This window comes from Carassius gibelio, chromosome A24, assembly GCF_023724105.1.
Source record: "Carassius gibelio isolate Cgi1373 ecotype wild population from Czech Republic chromosome A24, carGib1.2-hapl.c, whole genome shotgun sequence".
NCBI classification, from domain to species: domain Eukaryota; kingdom Metazoa; phylum Chordata; class Actinopteri; order Cypriniformes; family Cyprinidae; genus Carassius; species Carassius gibelio.
Window position 1 is genome coordinate 4,134,916 of NC_068394.1, and position 15,099 is coordinate 4,150,014.

The 15,099-nt window shown below is 35.1% G+C and overlaps 1 protein-coding gene across 5 annotated transcripts in view; it reads left to right on the forward strand.

The window, feature by feature from the left end:
- Window positions 1-2,827: 2,827 nt before the first annotated feature.
- The window catches only part of LOC127945818 (RNA-binding Raly-like protein), a 99,504-nt gene continuing 87,232 nt past the window's right edge, over window positions 2,828-15,099 (forward strand). For 2 of the 5 annotated variants that reach the window (XM_052541890.1, XM_052541894.1), the window contains exon 1: window positions 2,828-3,763. The gene's annotated coding sequence lies outside the window, so the exon portion shown is untranslated. The remainder of the gene's footprint in view (window positions 3,764-15,099) is intronic. The other 3 variants (XM_052541892.1, XM_052541893.1, XM_052541891.1) reach the window with 3 other exon arrangements.

Consider the following 15,099-nt stretch of genomic DNA (forward strand, 5'->3'; position numbering starts at 1 on the left):
TTTTGTTTTCTCATTCTGATGGCACATAATTCATTGCAGAGGATCTGTTGTTAAACAAATAATGTAATGCTAGATTTCTCCAAATTCGCTTCAATGAACAAACAAACTCATGTACATCTTTGATAGCCTGAGGGTGAGTAAATTTTGAGCAAATTTTCATTTTCGTGTGAACTATTTCTTTAATCCTAAAACAGCGAAATGGGGCCAACAGTGAAGAACTCCCTTAAGTGAGAAAAAGCAACTCAGTAAGCAGGATAAAAAATAAAACAAACAAAAACATCCCTGTGGAGAAGAAGCCATCTGCCTGCGCTAGGCACGCATTTCTAAAAATGAATCATCTATCTGTTTTTAAACTGTAGTAAACAGTTGCATGACTCCAACACTGTGTTGAAAGGCAATGTAATGAAAGGAGAATCCACCTATGTGGCAATAAAGGAAATGAAGTCCATATTGCATATAAATCAGCGCAGGAAAAGCATCCGGCTACTCCAGGTAGGCCACCAACTGGGCTTTGGCCATGCAGAGAATTGCGTTACAGAAATGACTTCTTTTTCAAATGCGGTGATAAATTCAAAGTACCATGAAACAATAAAAAACGCTGACCAAAGAGCCTCAGTGTCACCCGCTATGTTCTTTGGCACCTCGGAGTATTAGTGCTAAAATTCGCTCTTATGTATGCATATGCAGCGATCATCGCATTTCTGAAATAATTGCCTAGAAATATTCCCAAGCGCCAATCTTCATCTGGTTGAAGATTCTGAACAATAGAGATTAGAAAGCATAAAGCCTTCTCTAATGAATTGAAATAAGAAGCATGTGCTGTAGTTGTGCTGTCAGACGTTGTGTTCATTTCATTACAAAAAAAGATTTTATAAATATTTGCAGATTTGCATCCGGTCACTCTTTGATTTAAAACAAAGAATCGTGGGATTGGGCTGCAGCGCTGTTATAAAGCCAACAGAGCAAATACAATAACTTATGATTTGTCAGTGAACACAGTGTACACAGAAAGCGCAAAAGAAAGCGCTTTCCTCTATCCTGATATTTATACTTTTTCTATTTTACTGCAGCACACGCACCGCTGAAAGATGCCTGATTTCTTGAATGCTATGAATCAGCTGATAAATAATGCATACACATTTATTGATTAATATTTCACTAGGTGGAGGTTGCTGAGGAATACTTGAACAGGCCAATAAAGCATTGTGTGATGAACATCGGCTCTGGCCAGTGTGTTTTCCTGCCATTGACTGTTTGCAATTGAATATGACAGTATATTATTACAGCTAATAACAATTTGTGCTTCTTACTGCCTCTAATGACACTTGTGGTTATTGGCAAAGTGAAGGTTAATTTAATGAGCTGTGGAATGTGTGGATGGTCATCAGTGCTTTGCATCCAGCAATGAGTTAATAAAATATCAAACCGATGGATGTATTTGCACAGTCGAAGGCTGTGTTTCTTGGCTTGGTCCTCAAAAAAAAAGGCTTTTGGACCAATGCCATCAGAGTAAATGCTCAAGGGCAACTCAGACTCCGGAAACTTCAGTAAAAAAAAAAATAATCATCACAGTGCCTGTATTATACATGGTTTGTTCAGCCTCAAAATAGCACTGTGCATAAAGATGTTGTGGTTGACCATGTCCCACATTGCTAAATTTATTCTCAATATGTATCAAAGTAATTTTTACACACTATTGATCGGTCTGTTGATATATGTGTCATCTGAAACTGAAAATAATAGTGTTATTCTAGTTAAAATCACAGTAACAGAATGATATCTTTTCTCACATTCTATTGAATGTCCAGAAGCATAAGATAGTATCAAGATAGCACAAACAGTATCAGACACTTGTCCAGGTTTGTTTGAACACTCTTAGTGCTACAGAACACTATATATTTTACTCTCTCTGTGTGGGCAATGGTTTTGACATCAGATCACCAATTAATTTAGGATCTAAATTGGTGGGTGGCAAGCCAAGGAATAATAACAATGCTTAATGCTAATAATAAAACAGAATTTGAATTAAAATTAATGCAAATAATAAAATTTGCGGTACACACAGGGAAAAAAATGAAGCTATATTCACAAGTGCCATATTGTTGTGGCTATAACATTGCTGTTGTTTTTACAAAACGTACAAAATCACCTTTCCTATTCAGTCTATGTCATTTAAATTTAGCATAATGCTTATGTAGTTAGTAACATCAATTAAATTTAAAAATTTTGGGAACCTTTTGCATATCTATCTATCTATCTATCTATCTATCTATCTATCTATCTATCTATCTATCTATCTATCTATCTATCTATCTATCTATCTATCTATCACTGTATTTTACCACAATACACAATGTTTTCTTTTTTTACGCTATATGAGGACATTGTTTTTGGCATCTGAATACCAATTATCTGGGATCTTTTAAACGTTCTATTGCATGCCTTTCATTACGATTTAATTACCCCCCACCGCATATAGAAAAGACTAGAAAACATGAAAATATGTCTGTAGCTTAAAAAGCTGCCCTTTCATTTAGACGTGATACATGCTACATGAGGAATATACTAATGCTGCACGATGCTATTTGCATCAGATAAACGTCTGTAAAAAAATAAATAATAATAATTAAAAAAAGAAAAAGCGAGAAACTAAAACTGCCTTTCATGCCATTATTAACGACATCATCCCAGATGTAATATCTCCTACACACCTCACTTTACTTGTTTATCGTCGCAAAATAAAAAAAAAAGAAACGGCAAGAACAACAAAGACGGCATTGAGAGGCTCTATTTAGACGTTACGTTGAGTCTGACATCATGGGAGCTCCGCAACCTTAAAAGAGACGGTAAAAAATACAACGGGAGAATCACAGAAGGCTCTCATTGTGGAATGATAACGACTAACTAACGGCGTCTCCTGTCAGCTCGAGGCAGCAGCGGTCACGTGACAGCAGCGAGGCTCACAGACTGAGAGAGAACGAACGCGCTTCATTCGCCATACTGTGTTTTGTGCCATAACGCATTTTTCTCGCAACATTTTACTCCCACTCGGTGAGTACGTTTCCAGGCCTTTTTGTAACCCTTTTTGTCTTTTCACTTGCTCTTTTTTTATTTTTCTCTCTCTCCTTTTGCTGGGGTTTGAGCGTTGAGATTTGAAAAAGTGTTGTTTTGAGGCGTTTTTCGATCCGTACCTCAAGTTTTTAGTATGCAGTGATTCCTATCGGGGCTATTCAGTACTGAGTGACACTGGCCAAGTACGTGCTTGCAGTCGTGTGAAATCATGCAACTGGTTTTTAAATGGCCTTGGCAGTTCTATTTTTACGTATGCACGATGATATTTGTTTTGAACCCTTTTTCCTTTTTTGTTCTCTGCCATAGACTTTTGCTGTAGATATGCTTTGCTTGTATTTTGCGCTGTTGTTCATGAGAGTTTTGTGATTTTGATGTCACCGAGCGAAGCATTTGCTTTTATTTTGGTCTTTTCTTTACCCGAAAGTCATTTTCAGACCTGGTGACGTTTTAATGGAAACTTTTCTTGCAGCTTAGCTGTCACGTTTGTTTATTTTTGCTGGTTTTTCTTTCATTTTTAAATGCCTTATACTTTTGCAGATGATTTTAAGGTGAAGTGATTTTTGGATGTGCTCATTTTTCACGTAGATGATGCAGATTAAGGTGACTATGAAGGGAATAATTGTTTCTTTTGGGAAAATATCAATCAGTGCGTCTTTGCTTTCGCCGAAGATGAACAGACTCTCCTTTGCAGGTATATAAAGACAAGAAATCAAACCTTACAGCACATGTTTGTTTGCAATAAAAGCAAGGCGATTCTGAAATGTTAATCTGTGAATTATGTATTCTTTGGCTGTGGGGTTTATCACCAAATACACATCTGTATTTGTGCTTGTGCATAACCACATTGTAAGTGAATGTGAAACTAAGTGGTACCTCTGTAAATCATACCTTTATCATTGTATAAATTACAATAAGTGGATGTCTCCCTCAGCTTATGTGGACTCAATAATTATATATTTAAAAGATTCATCCCAGATGTCATTTACTTTATGCCTGTTCAAATGCCTGGGTAAGTTGGTCCTGCTATCTGTATTTTATATTTAATATTCAACAGTTATAGACTGTAACTATATGTTGGATTGCAAATACTCTCACTGTGAGGTTGGATGATTTCTGGTGAACATATACGGTATATATATGGATCTACTAACCAACAGAGGATATTTTATTGCAGGTAAATTTAATTGAGGCTTAAAAACACATGTAGATGTCTCACAAATGGAAAGAAAGACTAATGAGCATGTTAAACTGAAATCTCCAAAGAGATCCAGCATGCTGTTCCTTTCAGCACCATGGATAGCGAATGGGTTCACACATAGAATTTCAGCACTCTGCAAGCAAGCGCAGACAACTTTTTCATGGCATCTATTATGTACAGCAAGAAAGCTTTTATAGCATCTAAAGCTTATTTTAAGATCTGTCTGCTTAAAGGGATAGTTCACCCCAAAATGAGTTAAAATCCATTTACTGATCCTCTCCAAACTTGTATGACTAAGTTATTTTGTGGAACACAAAATGTGTGTGTGTGTGTGTGTGTTTTTTAGGAATGCATATAATTTAATCATTTATTAAGTAAATGAGATCCAGTGCTGTTTTAGACCCAACTGACTGACACTGCATTGACAGAAACACTTAAATTATTTTTCAAAATATGTGTTCTATAATAAAAAATAAGTCATACAAGTCTGGGAAGACATTAGGGTGATTAAACATTTTGGGGGTGAACTATGTCATTAACATTTTCCTTTCTAAACGTGTATTTTACTGAAAGCATTCTGTGCACACGCTTTTCCACAGCTCCTAAAAGCAGTGATCAGTGACAGCAAGGTGTGTGTGTGGGTGGGCATGGCAATAACCGCTGTTGTGCTTTGTTTTTTCATCTTAAGCTTCACCTTTTCCAGCTAGACCCCAGAATATCTATAGATTCTGTCTTAATGTCAGGCGCTGTAGTGATTGTGAAGGTGCGCCGCTGCATTGAGATGTACATGGCGTGTGTTGAAAGGTGCCTCTGCTGTGTTGATAAATGTCTCTTTCTCTGTCATCCTTCCAGCTGGGTGTTATGATAGCCGGCGTTACTTCCTGCAGTGTCGTCTCAGCCCTCCAGGCAATTTTCCCCTGTTATCTGAGCGTCGCACATGAGAGCTATAAATGAGGGTTGAGAAATATAATAGCTCATGTGTGGAGATGGCTTTGCACTCATGAATAAAACATTGTTCCGTTAGTAAAGGACTGTTTACGCTGGACATGTGCCCGCCATCTGAGTAGAGCTGGACTTTGTGTGTGTGTGTTGGCTGGCTAACTTGGCTCTACTTTATAATTTTTGGTGCACGTTTTGTTAGTTGATTTTTATTTCCTGATCTACTTAAGATTTGCTTTGTTATTTATATCAGTTGTCTTCTTGCAGACGTTACAGCCAGATGCTTCTGTACCCAGAAGAATTTGCAGGAATGTCTTGGTCTAAAATTCTCACACTGCCAAAGCAACAGGATGTAAAGGATCAGAGTTAAAACCCCTTTGAACTACAGTCTCTGATCTGTCACAGAGGGAATAAACAGGGCCTGTTAGCGACATAGGAAATGTTGGGATGGAAACTACAGAGGTTTGATTCTGTTGAGTTGTTTCAGTTACCTTTGACTGATAGTTCACTTCAAAATTCAACTTCTTTATTCAATTGCTCACATCGTTGTATGACTTAATTTTTTTCTGTGGAACACAGAAGACATTTTAAAATTTACTAAATAAAAGCAGCTATCTTTAATTGTAATCATGTTTCACAATATTACTGTTTTTACTGTGTTTTTGATCAAATAAATGCAAAATAAGTGACTTATTTCAAAAACATAATAAATGATGCCAACCCCACACTTTTGAATGGTAGTGTATACGCATCATGTTATGAAAGTAAAATGAGTTGGAATGTTGTTTTTATGTCGACTTTAGCTGATCTCTTAGTGTTGGTGTTATTGACATAGGAAACGTTTGGATGGAGATTTGATTTGGTTGAGCTGATTTCAATTACTTTTGTACTGTTAGATTAATTATCAGTTGATTATTCTATAGGCATACTTCAATCCAAAAAGGACATTCTGTCATCACTTAGTCATGGCTTTTGTTGACTGTTTTTATTCTTTCTGTGAAACACAGAATATTTTTTGAAGAACGTTGTGTTTCAACAGTTGGACCCCATACATTTTCATTGTATAAACTAAAATACACATATTTTGACTGGTTTTAAGCTTTTAATATCTACTTTTGTGTTCCAAATAACATAATCATGAACATATATTCATTTTCAACTTTACATTTTACTTCTGTAGCCAGTGTGTAGATTTGAGCAGACATATTTAATAGAAAATCACATAGTGTATGATGGTCACAGATGGCATTTTTTTAGCTTTAGACTTTGATTCCATCCAGTCATAGGAGATCAAACATGTTTGATATTTTCAGCAGATTTTAGAAAACCTTATCATTTCATTTCAAGTGTTTTCCTGCAACAGTGCACACATTTTTGGATGAGTTTGTTTTGATCGGAACAACTTGAAGGCCTGGAAGTGGTATGATCATCAGTCATTTTATGTATGATGCACAGTTTTCCTTTGTGACTTGTAAATAGTCACAAAAGAAATATGGCAATCATACACTAAACAACTGAGGATTACATCTTACACTGATGTTTTAAAAATCTGTTCAAATTTTAAAAGTCATGTATTTTATTTCAGCCTTTAGTTGCTTTTTTTCTGGACAGATATGACAGATTTCTGATGGCTCTTTCTTTGAATGGATGGCATGCCTCTTTCATCGTTGGGCAGAAACTATAATTGCGTCTAGATTTTGTCATCTTAAAGCTGTGAAGATAAGTTATTAATCATTTTATGAATAATAACTTAAAGAGACAACCATCAGTTAATATTTAAAGTGTGTTTATGCACTATTTACATAGAGTTCAGTGTGGAAGAGCTTAAAGAGAGCACATTGAGCTTAATTGGAGCAGCAACAATTTTTTATACATTTCATGTAATAAAAAAATGACAAGATATTGCAAAATAAATAATATAGGTTATGCATCAAGTTCATACATATTTTATTTAAAAAAACTATTATTAGCAACATCTATTGAATTATATTTTTTCTTACTGATTTCACACTGATGCTGTGTGATTTTTAAGATCACCTTAAAATAATATGAAATCTTAAAAAAAAATACAGCACTGTAAAACCACAGACCAGCAATGAACTGTCAATTTATAATATTATGGATTTAAAAGCACAAGTCAGTAATGCCTGTGATGAAGAATTTACCCTAAAATCAAATCAAATTTACGGGGCTCCTCTTCTGGTGAAAGTTTTCAGACAGCTTTAAATATGGCCACCAGACAGTGTGAACACATGGAGACCCATATCACAGTGTGCAATTATCTGATTGACTTGAAATTAAAAAAGGAGGTGTATAGTAAGAAACACAACAACTGGTTAAGACATCAAGTAGGATAATACATTATTATTATTATTATTATTATTTATAATCTGAGCTCAGAATTGGAAGCGAGCTTCATACATACATTAACCCTAAATGTCACAAACAATTACGAAGAAATGCCATGTAACACATTGAATTAAACTTGAAATTTTGAAGTAAAAAAACGGAAATATATATTACACTAGTTAACATGATTATACTCCACCTACACGGGCTAGATGACATCAGATGAAGTGGAAAGTAATTTAGATTAAATCAATTCATCAAACTTTTTTTTTTTGTCTTTCAAATATTGTGCAATTATTAATTGGGCACAAAATATTGTTGATATATTCTGAAAGTAAATTTAGATTTTATGTTGACTTTTAAAAGTCAAGCACACAATTAAGACTTCGTCAGTGTCTTCTTTGACAGTGTTGCCTCATTTAACAGACAATTTAACACTTGAATTTCTAAATGATATTCTAATGACTACAAGACTTCATTGCTTTCCTAGACTCATTTTCTAATCAACAAAAAATCACAGTGATGAAGGAAATAAATGCTTTTGAGTTCACAATGAGCTTATTTCTTAGAATGGTCATATCTTAATGCTAAGCGTAATTAGATAAAAGTTTCTCCCTCTGAAGGACTCTAACCTCTCATGTACCCCTGAGCAGATAAGCAGCTCACCCTTGGCGATGAGCATTGGGCTTTAATAAGCTCGCAGGAATCCATTTCCCTTTTCAGAGCTGTAAATTTGATAAATGGGAGGATTCTTCATTGAAAAATCATATTCTGAACAATCAATCCCATTTCTCAAGAACAAGGGCAATCTAGCAGAGCTTTTAAGTGGCAATCATGTTAAAGCATTCGAGTTATAATACAGTCCTTAAGCACAATCTCTTCGGTCACATGTGCTACACCAACTTTTCCAATTAAATTGTTTTGTTAACCTAAGTGATATTATGAGTTTCAGCCAATCATTAGATTGAGCTGACTAACATTATCAGACCAGAGATTGTTAATGTCAATCAGATCTGTGCAAATTTTTAACCAGCTTCAAAGCACAGGGAGCAATTCAAGACTACATGAATTTAAATTTGACCCTGTTTACCGTATCAATACATATCTGTCTTCATATTTATATTTTTGCCCTAATGATTTCCTGGCTGTTGTTTTTAACACTTTCCCTTCAAACTTTCACTTTCCTTTTTTTTTAACAATCAAATCAGTTCCTTTCCTGTTTCATTCATATACGCAACTGTTCAAAAGTATTGGGGTCAAAGTTTTTTTTTTTTTAAAGAAATTACTTTCATTCAGAAAGGATTGATTTAAATTTATCAAATTAAAAAATAATTAGAATTTCAATAACTTTCAAATAACTTTATTGTTAAAAAAGTTATCTAAAAAATATTAAGCAATTTTTGAGCATTTATGAAAATAATAAGAAATTGTTGTTGAGCAGCAATTCAGCATATTAAAGTGATTTTTGAAATATCATGTGACACTGAAGACTGGAGTAATGAGGCTGAAAATTCAGCTTTTGATCACAGAAAAAAAGACATTTTAAAATACATGAAAAAAAAACAGTATTAGTAAAAATATATTACAATATTACTGTTTGTTTTTATAATTTTATTTTATTTTTATTTTTTTTATCAAATAAATGCAGCCTTGGTGAGCAGAAGAGACTTTAAAAAACATAAAAAATGTTACCATTCAAACGTTTGAAGGTGGTGAATATGCATCATGTTTTTAAAGTAAAACATACAGCAAATGTTGATTTTATTAAAAAACTTGCTTGTTCAGTTTAAGACATGGAATCAAGTCTTTTATCAAATTATTTTATTGGAACTGTACTCAGCAAATTTAACTTTTTGTTAAATATTAATCCAATAATTTATCATGGAATTTATCTTAATATTTTTCTTCTGTCTTAATTTGGTGAACTCAAAGCGCAGTCTCAGAGCCTTTTGATTGCATTCTACCACAGAAAGAGTTATTTTACTCTTTATTCTGGCTGATGGCAGGTAAATGGGCTGGACTGAGAGATCTGGCACTTAGGGGCATCGGCGTAATAAGCGTGTGACCTGATCTGTGGTTTGATCCTGTCACTTACTCGCTGCTGAAGACTCCGTTCTATGAATGTGTCTTCCTAGCTCTCACTTACAGTAAGACCCGGGCACCATGAGAGGAAATAATCCATAAGTGTGAGTAAGTGTGTCCAAGTTTGCATTTTCAAATGGGTCTTTGCACTAATTGCCTGGTTTCCGTCCCAATAATTAAATGATGACATTCACACGATTAATTAATATCAGCTCAGAGAGTATGTCTGACTACTATTTAACTTCTTGTTTGCAGACCTACTTTACTTTTTATTCTGACAGTTCAGTCCAGCTGATTGTTTGTCACGGAGTTCCAACCGGGGAACATTATAAAAATATAATGCAACCTTGAGAATGCGTGTTTATATGCTAAATGCCATAAGTGTTAATGTTTATTTCATACTGGCAAAAATGTATACCTGGTTGTCTGTGGCAGATTAAATCATGATTCACTTCATGGAATCAATTTCACAGCCTATTTCAGCGGCACTGTGTCCCGCATCCCACAGATGTCGTTTTACCCCACTATTTGTCTCGCTTGGGATGCACAAGCTATTCCAATATATTTATCCTTCTCTGTTTATCATATCAGCCTGCATAAAATCTTCATTAATGCATATGATTGAAACCCCAGCATTAAAGTGAGGCGAGGCTGGTTTGTCTTACAGTGCTCCCACCTTCTTTTTTGCACGTACACAATCACAGTCATCTTATATGGCTGTGTGTTATTTATTAAGGGCAGACCAGCACCTTTCAGAACTCTATTAAGTTCAGATCTCTCGGCTTGCCAGCATCAGGGAGAGCTGTGCTCCATCAGCTGTTGACTTTAAGTTATACTGTGACAAAGCTGTGAAAGCATGGTATATACTGTATATACCTTTATTATACTTTATAGCTATTTATTATTACTTTTTAGCTAACTATAGCTAATAGGAGTAGTAATAGTAGTTTAAATATACACTACTGTTTAAGTTTCGGGTCAATAAGATTTGTTTATATTTCAAAAGAAGTGTCTAATGCTCACCAAGGCTGCATTTATTTGATCAAAAGTACATAATTATATATTTTTTTAAATATCATTATGATTTAAAATAATAGTTTTGTGGAAACTATGGATTCAGAATTGATATATCTATCTATAAATTATTTCTAATTGTATTTGTATTTATTTTTACAAAGCTATGCAGTATTGAAAGCTGCTGTTCAAAAGTCACATAGTGAAAAAAGCAGTGGCTACATTTAGTTATTTACTCCCTACCACGGGCTAGACTTACACCCTTTTTTCCAACGAGGCATTCTATCCTATGAGTGTGTTTCTGAAGAGTTTTTTTTTAAAGGAACTGAAAGAAAAGCCTTTCTAAACAGGGGGTGGTTGTCTTGACTGAAAGAGAATGGAAGAGTACATCTCATATATTCTAGCTTCCTTTGCCTCTTTTTTTTTTTTTGACTGTCTCTGTTGCACTGGTGTTTTGTCTCTCTATTTCAGCCTGCGGTCTTGCGGTGTGTTGTAACTGTAATAGCTGTAATCAGCCTTCCTCATGTATTACTAGAGTAGAGTTTGGCTCCTCCCACACGCTCCTCTGGCTCTTCCAGACGTGTTAACGAGACAAGAGAATCAATCTCTGAAATATTTAAGTCAACAGATCCAGACCTGCTCACTGGAAAACAGTGATACGTAGAACAATTTTTAGCAGCTAACAATTTCTTAATTGCAAGATAGTGGTTGTTTTTTGGATTCATCCCAGTGAGAGGTTGTTTACATTCAGTCACTGACTTTTTCTGTTGGTTACACAATCATTCAGTACGTTCTATGCTTTTTCACAGCCTGTGTTCGCATGTTACTTTATTCTCTTGCACTGTAGTCAATGTTAGGAAGAAGGAAGATAAAGAGATTTGCTTACTTAAGAGTAAAAATACAAGGCTGTGATCCTTTTTAGGCCTCAGCAAATGGGGATGGTTAAGATCAGAATGTTTATTGTTATTGCCTCATCACACTCATGTCAAACTTCAAAGGGTAAGTCGTGGCCTAGTGGTTAGAGACTCCTAACCCTAGGGTTGTGGGTTCGAATCTCGGGCTGGCAATAACACGACTTAGGTGCCCTTGAGCAAAGCATCGAACTGAAGCATAAATGATGCCCACTGCTCCAGGTGTGTGTTCACTGCTCTGTGTGTGTGTGCACTTTGGATGCAAATTAAATGCAGAGTATGGGTCTGGGTATGTGCTGGTCCAAACTGGTGAGCAGGTGGTTTTGGACAGATGCTGGTAGATTGGGTAACACTACACCCAAATGTCCATCAGTGATGAATACACTACTCCTACATATGGTTCACATCAGCTGCAGCTGGGTCAGGCCAAGAGCAGCTGAAATTCACCTGGACCTACTGGAACCGTATGCTCAGGCCAGAGATATCAAATGCAGGGTAAATTTCATGAAAACATTCTGGTCATGATTAAATTTAAAATCTAAAATAATAATATATTTAATAATAATAATGAAATTATGGTAATACCATGATTTTTTTTTAATTTAGACCTAAATATTTTTTTTTTTTATTTCATCTGCATTCATTACAGCAAAATAAATATTGCAATGACTTATTATAATTGATAATTATTAGTGAATAATACCGATGTTTATATATTTTTATTACTTTTATATTTATGTTTTCCCACATTTTTAACATAAGTATGTTTATTGTGCACTCATATCACCTTTCAGTCTCTAGATCTCTAGACAGGGTCTGAATTCCTTATAACATGTTTATGAATGCAAAACAGTTTGATTTTCCTTTATTTTCAAATCTATTTATTTGTTTTATTTTTTTTAAACATTACTTCACATTTCCATACAATTTAATTATTTGCAATGACACAGAGGATAATAAAAAAATTTAATATTATACTGCATATTGCTATAATACTAAACAATGGACCAAAAAGAGAAATATCTAAGATATTTTATTTACTAAATATTAATCTACTGCATCACTATTTAGCATTTATTCTTCTTCCTAATGTGCGTTTGTTTTAAGTATCTAAAAGAAATCATGTTATTTAGTTTTCTTTTTGTAGGAAGGTAATTCGTTCAATGGCCCATGTTAGCAATACAGACTTGCACAGTGGTATCAACCCCTGCATGAGCTGCCCATTTTACATCATCTTATTGTCAAGCTCAGTGTCATTAGACTGGATTTCTTGAGAAGGAATCGCTCTCCTCAGGTCACTCTAGTTTCTCCAGGGTTGCATCAACTCTGGTTAGACTCTATAAGAGGCAGACCCAAACACGCTCCGCAGCCGACAATCTTTCTCTCGTCCTGCTCCCACTACTCTACCAGCCACAATGGGAGCATCCGAGGCCGATCAGTTTCTAATGGAGCGTGGCCTCAATTTCCTCTTCCTTTCACATGAGGAGAGACCAAGATAAAGGGATGAAAAATGTATTTGCATGTGTGTGGCTTTGAGGTGTTCAGAGAGCGTACGCAGTGCTCGTACAAAATTTCCCAGGGTTTGCTTGAGGATGTGATGGTTTAGAGTGAAGCATGAGGGTCCGCTGAATGTGGATGGGAACGTCTGATGAATGATGTGAGCTGATGAGATGTCTCACCTTGAAATCTGAACCCGCTGCTTTTCTGTTAAAAAAGGTTCTAGGTCAATGCAAACGTTAAATGATCCTGACAGTATGACAAAAATGGTTTACTAACAAAGGTTGAGATGAAAATTTGGTTTTGAAACAATATTGAGGTCAAAGGAAACTGTATGCAGTATGCACATAAATAGAAAGGAGCAATAATAGCATATTTTTACAACCAGCATCTGTGAACTTTTGCCATGGTAACAGAATACAATTGAGAAAAAAAGGGGAAAAATAGATTACTATTTTTATAGTTTTTTTTTTTTTTTTGCATTTTTGCAAGCGCGTAACAGAAATTTTACATTTCATACGTGATAAATAAATAATTAAATAAATAGCTGAAGTTGTAAATAAAACAGACTATTTGAGTAATTTTTTGTAGAAAATACTATTTCAGTTTTTCAGGTTTACATGTTTTAAGTAAATGTTACTTCCTGTTTATTTTTTTTATACATTTACTAGCAATTTCTGAGTGAAAATTAGGGCTGCATTATATATCGCAATTATCGAAATTTCGCAAATGAAATCACAATATGCATGCCGCAATGTTTTTTTGCAATAAATGAATGTGTTGTTATGTATTTCAAAGTTTTAGGTCGATGTGGATATAGCGGATGTAAGTTAGGATATGTGTGCATGTGCATGATAGTGTGCCAGCTCTGACACAAGCCATTCAAAAAGCCGCAATGCTTTCATAGCGACCTAATCTGATAAAATGATTGACATTGATTTCAGGATAGTCAAGTTTCTCTGTCAATCATAAATGTTTCATGGCCATAAGTTTGTGAGCACCTAAAGTTTGTCCCTAAGAAAACCAGTTTCTTGTGTATGTATTTCCAATGCTTCAACAAATTCTAAAAAACCCTCTGATGTCACATGGACTACTTTGAAGATGTTTTTATTACCTTTCTGGACATGGACAGTAGACCGTACATACATTTTCAATGGAGGGACAGAAAGCTCTCGGACTAAATCTAAAATATCTTAAACTGTGTTCTGAAGATGAACGGAGGTCTTAAGGGTTTGGAAAGACATGAGGGTGAGTCATTAATTTAACATAATTTCATTTTTGGATGAACTATCCCTTTAAGACTTACTTATGGGGCTGTTTGAGTTTATAAAAGGCTTAGAACTCTTTAACGAGGAATTGTTTGAAAACCCCACTGAGAAAATTTATTGGTAAAAATATTTCCAGAACTGAGGCTGCTAAAAAAAAAAAAGTGGTCATTGTAGAGCTTTATTGCATTGGAAGCTGGGAGATACTATAAGGCAACAGAAAGAAAGAAAGAGCTGGGCTGAAAAGAAGAATAGGGTAGTATATTCATCTTTCAACACAAGTTTCTGAGATTTGTGGGAGAGAGTCTCGGAGGATCCAATGCATTTTTTATGCATGTCAGATTTTGTGTGTGTTATATTAGATAGTATGCATGCACATTTCACACAAAAGATAACCAACATTCAGTCATGACAGGCCTGGCAATAGCATTTCAGATCATCTTTCTAAATGTCTGAATGGAAATGGCACTGATCTGATAAAAACTGCAGTTTAACTAACCTTTCTATCTGTCCTTTTCTATCCGTAAATGGCAGGCGTGTTGCTGGTGTGCGCGTGCAGGGTTTGTTCGTATATCAGCATCTGTCTCTGTCTTTGTGATGACAGCGGAGACTCTCATCTTGCTCCTGATTATTGATTCTTCCCTTCCCAGTTTACGTTGATGTTGTGAAATGAGGTTCGGCTTTGTGAAATGTTACTGTGTTCAGTCGTGTGTCCTTTTCTCTTTCACTACTGTTTCATCCCTTCTCTCTAATTAATATTTTACAGCCATAA